The sequence below is a fragment of the Lithobates pipiens genome, unplaced genomic scaffold (assembly GCF_037356315.1).
Source record: "Lithobates pipiens isolate NorthernLeopardFrog02 unplaced genomic scaffold, aLitPip1_a1.2 Scaffold_13, whole genome shotgun sequence".
NCBI classification, from domain to species: domain Eukaryota; kingdom Metazoa; phylum Chordata; class Amphibia; order Anura; family Ranidae; genus Lithobates; species Lithobates pipiens.
In genome coordinates, this window is record NW_027507718.1 from 104838953 (window position 1) to 104846040 (window position 7088).

At 42.3% G+C, this 7088-nt stretch overlaps 1 protein-coding gene across 3 annotated transcripts in view; it reads left to right on the top strand.

Annotated features, from left to right (window-relative positions):
* Positions 1-2057, top strand: part of PAX5 (paired box 5) — a 322505-nt gene extending 320448 nt beyond the window's left edge. For all 3 annotated transcript variants that reach the window (XM_077475368.1, XM_077475371.1, XM_077475370.1), the window contains one exon: positions 228-2057. The gene's annotated coding sequence lies outside the window, so the exon portion shown is untranslated. The remainder of the gene's footprint in view (positions 1-227) is intronic.
* The last annotated feature ends 5031 nt before the right edge of the window (positions 2058-7088 follow it).

Here is a 7088-nt window from a genome sequence, read left to right on the forward strand (position 1 = left end):
GGATGGACACACACACACACAGGGATGGATGGACGGACACACAGGGATGGACGGACACACAGGGATGGACGGACACACAGGGATGGACGGACACACACACAGGGATGGACAGGCATGTCTTACCCTCGGCTTATACACGAGTCAATAAGTTTGCCAGTTTTTTTGGGGGTAAATTGGGGGCCTCGGCTTATATTCGGGTCGGCCTATACTCGAGTATATACGGTAAGTTGTCGAAAAATCCGATCTTTCAGAACGTGATGACGTAATTTCGTTACGATGGGACTACATTCAGGCTAGTAGCCAATAGCTTTGATGTAGGAATTTGATCTGAGCATACGTGGCACTTGGTCCGATCAAAATTCTCTACACATGATCGGAGTATGTCTGATCGAACCAGTTGGTCGGGAAATATTTCCAACAAGTTGGAAATTTGGGTCCGACGGAAACATTCCGATGCAACACGGTCCGATAGGACACATTCCGACGGATTCTCTGATCGTGTGTACAAGGCTTTACAGTATATAAAATAATAAATAGGTTGTCATAGAGAAATAAGAATTTGTATTGTCAGGCTTTGAGCTTGTCAATTGAAATTCGTTTTAGATGCATTTGACCTGCAGTTGACCTCCTTTTAACTGGCATTTGACCTGTTTCAATCGGGTTTTGCATTTTTGTAGACTTAAAAGGGAATGCAAAACCCACTTGAGGCAAAAAAAGCTGGTCGACACAGGCCTTAAAGCGGAGTTCTACCCAAAAGTGGAACTTCCGCTTATTTGTCTCCCCCCCGGTGCCACATTTGGCACCGGTTGGGGGAGCGGATGTGTGTCTTTTCCTGGCAAATTACCACTGGAGCAGTAGAAGAGTGCAGCGGTGCCTCAAAGATGCACAGTAGGGACCCAGCGTGAAGCCGTAATGCTGTACTGCTGAGTTCTTTTACTGGCAATGGTGGCAGCAGCCGGAAGCTGAACATCACCTGCGGTGTCGACATCGCTGGACTCCAGGATAGGTAGGTGTCCTATTATTAAAAGTCAGCAGCTGCAGTATGTGTAGCTGTTGGCTTTTCATTTTTGCAGGGTTGGCAGAGCTCCTCTTTAAGTTTCATATTTAAAAATAATGTAGCTAGCAGGTAGAAACTGGAACAGATCTTTGGTGCCTGATCTTTTTTAATGAACACTTGGGAGCGGACTCTAAAATTTACAAAAATGTATACACATATTTTTAGTGTCCAAAACAAATTCTTTATGCTTTTTTTCTTTGAGATTTGACATAATCTTGCTCAGCCTCATATTCACATTACTGTAACCTGGTTTTCACTTTCTAGTGGCCTTGTACTTTCTTAAGATCCTAAATAAAAATCAACTGCATTAGCCTCATAAACACACCCCTTACATAAATGCAATGCAATATATTTCTTATTTAACTTTAAATAGAGGTTTTTGATTATTGTTTTAATAGGGATTACCAGTATAAAAATAAACACAAATACTTTTGCCAAAGTTCACCATGGCTGCATAAGTAAGCATACTTGTGTGATGATAAATAAGAAAATATATGCCTTTGAACACTGGGATTCAACAAGTCCCTACACATACATACAATGCTTCTTTATAATGTGTATGTTTTGTATTTTTTTTTTGTAGGAAAATATTTGAATTGAAAATTTGGTGATTTATTTCTTAGTGCTGTGCGTTGCTTTGTGTGTAATATTTGAATGTAATTACAGCAGTGCCAATTTGCCAAAGATGTTTCACATTTTTCTGTTATATTTTTATTTGAAGGATTGGAATGGCCAGTATTTTGTTAACCGGGTTTTTTTCTTTTTTCTGTCTGTAAATTTGTGAATTATTTAAGTTAAATGGTTGATGCAATTTTTTTTTAGATTAGTTCAAACAAAATGCAATAAGATTGGCGTAGATTCAATATCTGTGTGTCTTTCCATTGGAGTGACTGTTACTTGTGAACAATTGAATTTATGTAATCTTTATGTGAGATAATTATTTGTAAATATTTACCATAATTTTATTGGTTCTGAAAATAAAAGTAATTTTTTAAGTTCATAGATGTCTGCTGTTTTAAAAGAATGAGAGCTTTACATTTTTTGCTTACAAATAATATTGTCATTTTTTTTCATTATCATAACCTAATGTGATACTTAGATATATGTGAGCTTTTAAAAATGAACTGAATTAGTAATTAGCAAGAGCCAGCAGTGCCATCTGTCATATATTTGGAGTATTCCTTTTGTTTAGTTTTATACTTTTTATTCACTAGAAGATACCCACCATCCTCCCCTGAAAGTAGAGTGGCAACCTTACTCTTCAATCCAGAGAATTCAGCAGCCCACACTTAAGCAACTTGTCTCCCAACTCTCTGAGCTTCAGTAAGACGGGCCCAATTCACAAACTGGTATTTACCACTTAAAGAACTGCGCTAAAATACTATAAAGAGGACTTGGGCCCCCCAAAATCCATACCAGACCCTTATCCGAGCATGCAGCCCGGCAGGACAGGAAAGGGGGGAAGGAATGACTTTCCCCCTTCTGAACTATACTAGGCCACATGTGGAGGTATGGGGTAGGGGGCTTATCGGAATCTGGAACCCCCCTTTAACAAGAGGGTGCTCAGATCCTGGCCCCATGTGAATGGGTATGGGGTACCTATTATAATATAGTTTAAAAAAAAAAACACAGGCGGTTTTTGACAAGTCCTTTATTTAAAACCCCCCAAAAAATAAATATCCCTAGAAATAGATCCAAAGGACACCGACCTGGACAATAAAAGGCCAGTGACCCACACCGATGCTTGGCTCTATCCGCCTCCTGCTAAATAAACTAAGTGGCGGGGCCACCGATGAGTTTACTTAATGGCAGGAAGTGGTGAGAGCCAAGAGTAGGTGTGGGTCAAGTTTTATTTTTCATTCGGGTCAGCGGGCAGCCCTCCCTTAAAGCACCCCCCCATATTGAGGGCATATGACCTGGTATGGTTCAAGAGGGAGGCTGCTTGCTTGTCCCACACTTTCCTGACCTGAGGGGCAGTATGCTTTGAAAGGCTCTGATATGGGTTTTGGGGGGAATACCACGCCATTCCCGCCTCAGCTCTACAACTTTGCCCCTCTGAGTCACCACCTGACTTCAAGTTTGTTGTAAAATAATAAAACTGATGAGTTTTGTTGTGACAGATAAGTGACTATACTAAATATGTAGCTGTTATGGTTTCAAGGTGCTTTCAGGTACCTTTGAATATGACTACTTTGTTGTGTGATCTAGAATCCCCATAACCTAGGCATTATATTTTATTTCAGATCTATTCCCTGATATTCCCCCTGTCCCAAAATACAGTGAAAGTGCTTCTTTTTTTGACTGCTAAAGTTCCTTATTGTATTGTATGGTTGTGGGAGGAAAGCTGAACCAAAGCCAAGTCGTAGCACCTGGCACCATTTGTACGGTATGTCTAATGCGGGGATTTTGTATAGTTAGATATTTGATTTTGAGTAACAGGTTCACTTTAAAGAATGCATTTTAGAACTATTTGCATCTAAACTGTGACCAAATAAGCCTAGTGCATTTTTTTTGTGCAAAATATACTATAACAGGTGTTGGATGCCTCTAATGCCGCATACACGCGACCAGACTTTTCGACAGCAAAGATTCGATTGAACAAATCCGCTGGATAATTCGTTCGTGTGTGGGCTCCATCAGACTTTTGCTGTCTAAAAATCAGATGGACTTTAGATTTAAAACATGTTTCAAATCTTTCCAACGGCCTCGAGTCCGGTCTAAAAATCTGTTCATCTGTATGCTAGTTCGACGGACAAAAACTGACGTTAGGGCAGCTATTGGCTACTGGCTATGAACTTCCTTATTCTAGTCCGGTCGTAGGTCATCACATTAGAATCTGTCGGACTTTGGTGTGATTGTATGTGGCCAAGTCAGTTCATTCGGAAAGTCCATCGGAACTCCGCCGAAAGTTGGGAAGACCTTCAGACCTAGTCCGTCGAAAAGTCAGGTCGTGTGTACGTGGCATAACAGTTATGCAAGAATTTTTAGAAATGTATGTACACAACTACCATTCCTACCAGAGTACCCCAGCTAGTTAGACCTGAACTAAAGTAAAAGCATTAGCTTCTATGATGCCATAGGAGCATTTCTTAATTTGCTGTAAACTTTATGCTAATCAGCGTGATTTATTGGTGATTGGTGCACAGTCAACAGTTGATATCCCTTTGCAAAGAAAGCAGTTAAAAATAAATCAAATCTGATGGATTTCATAACTTCATTTGAGAACATTTTAACAAATAAGTAAAGTTAAGACAAACAATGTTTTAATGACTATTTAGAATCAAAACTGTTTTTAAATTTAGATATAAGAGAAAATGGTTAAACCCCTTGTCAGGGTTTTTTTCTTGCCATCTGTGTCACATTGAGGAGAGTTACGCCTATTTCCTATCCCATAGATTCAGCAGGAACTAAGAATAATCTATCCACAATACTAGAAATTTCTATTTGGAAGTTTCCCCATATTCCTGTTCAAATTTTTAGATTGCCTCTCACTTTTACTCCTAGTGACAGTGGCCCCTGGAACAAATAGAGCATTCAAATATCCCAGTGGGGGCCCAGAAAATACTAAAAACCTGACAAAACGTTTAGCCCTTTCCCATTCTATCCAGAAAAAAAGCTTTGGTTGTAGATAAACATTATTCTTAAAGTATTTGTAAAAGCCTAAACAATCAAGAACCTGTAATACCAATATCAGCCATATACATGTTCATTACTACAATGGGTTTGAGCGGAATCCTGCCTTTTCTAGGTTCACAAACACTGCAAATTAAAGAGGGGATTCACCAAATTCTTGTAAACATAATGCACTGTCTGGTCTTGGAAGTTAGGTCAGCTGGCTTAGAAGGACTGATAATGGCGATTTATAAGCCAGCTGACAGTATGTGTAGAAATAGTTAGTTGCTATATTCAGTGCTGTATTATGCAAAATTACTGTGGATGGTAATATGGTGGGCTATATACTCCTGCGTACCCCCCTTCCTCCCTGAGTTTATAGAGATACAACAGTTATTTTTGAGACTACCTGTGTGTGTGAATCAGAAGAAGCTGTAGTTGCTGATTAGCTATTGGGCCCCCTTGTAGTCCTTATTTGTTGTTTTATTGGGCTTTTTTAATTTACCGTAATTTAATTAAATTCAATTTCAATATAAATAGTGCAGGGCTCTGTAGTGTTTATTGTGAGTACAGAAAACTGTTTTCAGCTTTCTCTGGGTATAGTAATCCCAGACCAGGGCCTGGAGCTTGAAGGTTTCAAAGTGTCCTGGGTGGAACGAAGACTTTAATCCTGTGTCTGGGTCTTGCTGGAGACCTGCAGGCCATGTGAGCGCATAGGTTCAAGGCTTCAGTTAGGAGGTAGATCTATGTCAGGAGAGAGCTGTGTGTTGCACCCCATGTTGGGGGGGGATTCCTCGCCCACAGGACTGAAAAAGTTGGGACAGTTGTGCGAGTCTGGGGAAAACAAATTCCACAAGTCCAGGGGATTGCAGAGAGATTATAAGTCTCAAGAAAGTTAGAGAGCTTGTGAGTCAGAAGACCCCTGCTGAGAGTCCAGGAGTGGTCCTGTGCGGCTGGGGCTGTAATACTAGGCAGATTGAGCCTGGACAACCCAGAAAACCAGGTGTGAGGGACCAGAGCTGCTGACAAGAGAGCCAGGTGGGGGGGGGTGTTGCCAGCGCGCAGGGGAATGGACGCTTAACCCGAGAGCTCCGCTCCAGTGAAGGGATAAAGCACACTCCGAGGCGGCGAATCTCAGCTTTGCCTACACCGACACGGGGCTAAACTATTGCTCATCCTCCGAGGATGACCCGCAAGCGGGTTAACAATGCACAGCCGAAGAAACTCTGGGATTTCTTCACTACCAAAGGCCGCGATGTCCAAGATGGCGCAGGCGGCGGATCTCCGTCTCCTGCAAGCGGGTCCCCATCTGCGACGCCAAGCCCGGGATCGGACAGAGACTCTCAGCGGCATTCTCCTGCTGCCTCAACCCCTCTCTCATGCAGCCCAGTTAAATCGAGGCCCCGCTTGACGAATGATCCACCGGGAGATAAGGTCAGTGCACATCAGGGCTCTCTAGATGACACGAGAGAACTAGCTGACACCATTAACTCCTTCCCTACTGCAAACCAGCCTATATCTGATACTACTTTAAAAGATATGTTAATCTCCCTACGTGGTTCATTGCACTCAGATCTGATGGAATGCATGAGAAATTTCAAGTCTGAAGTAAATGAATTGGGGGGCAGAATTGACCATGTGGAGAAAAAGATGGGAGAATACGCGTCCTCTTACAATACTTTGGTAGACTCCCATAACGATCAGGCAGACGAAGTGGCCTGGCTCAAAGCTAAGCTCGCCGTCCTCGAGGACAGGTCTCGCAGGAATAATGTTAAGCTGTGTGGTGTGCCTGAAACTGTTCTACCTGCCCATCTACACCAATATGCCAAAGATCTTATGCTGGCATTTCTACCCTCAGTACCGGCTACTGAACTGGTCATCGACTGGATCCACCACCTGCCCAAACTGTCCCACCTCCCAGACAACACCCCCAGAGATGTTCTGATGAGGGTGCATTTCTTCCACGTAAAAGAGCATCTCATGGCGGCTTACCATAAGAATTCCAATCCCCCGGAGCAATACTCCACTATCCAGCTGTTTGCGGATCTTTCGCAATATACTATGCAAAAATGCAAGTCCCTCTTGTCGGTTACTAAGGCACTTAGGAACCATAACATCTTGTACAGATGGGGGTACCCAACCAAACTTATTGTTACACGAGAGGGCAGAGTATCCGTAATCTTCAACTTAGCCAAAGGCTTAGACTTGCTTCGTACGTGGGATATCCTACCAGCCCAAATCTCTGACAATACCCCGGCTGCCTCAGCGTTGAATACCAGCGACGATTGGCAAGTTGTATCTCGCAAAAGACATACCAAGAAAACTGACAACTAACTGCCCGTGAGTCCACCTGCCACCAGATTCCGGACGGAATCTACCTTTTTATCTCTTTACCAGTTGATTCTTTGTTCCTTTTTGA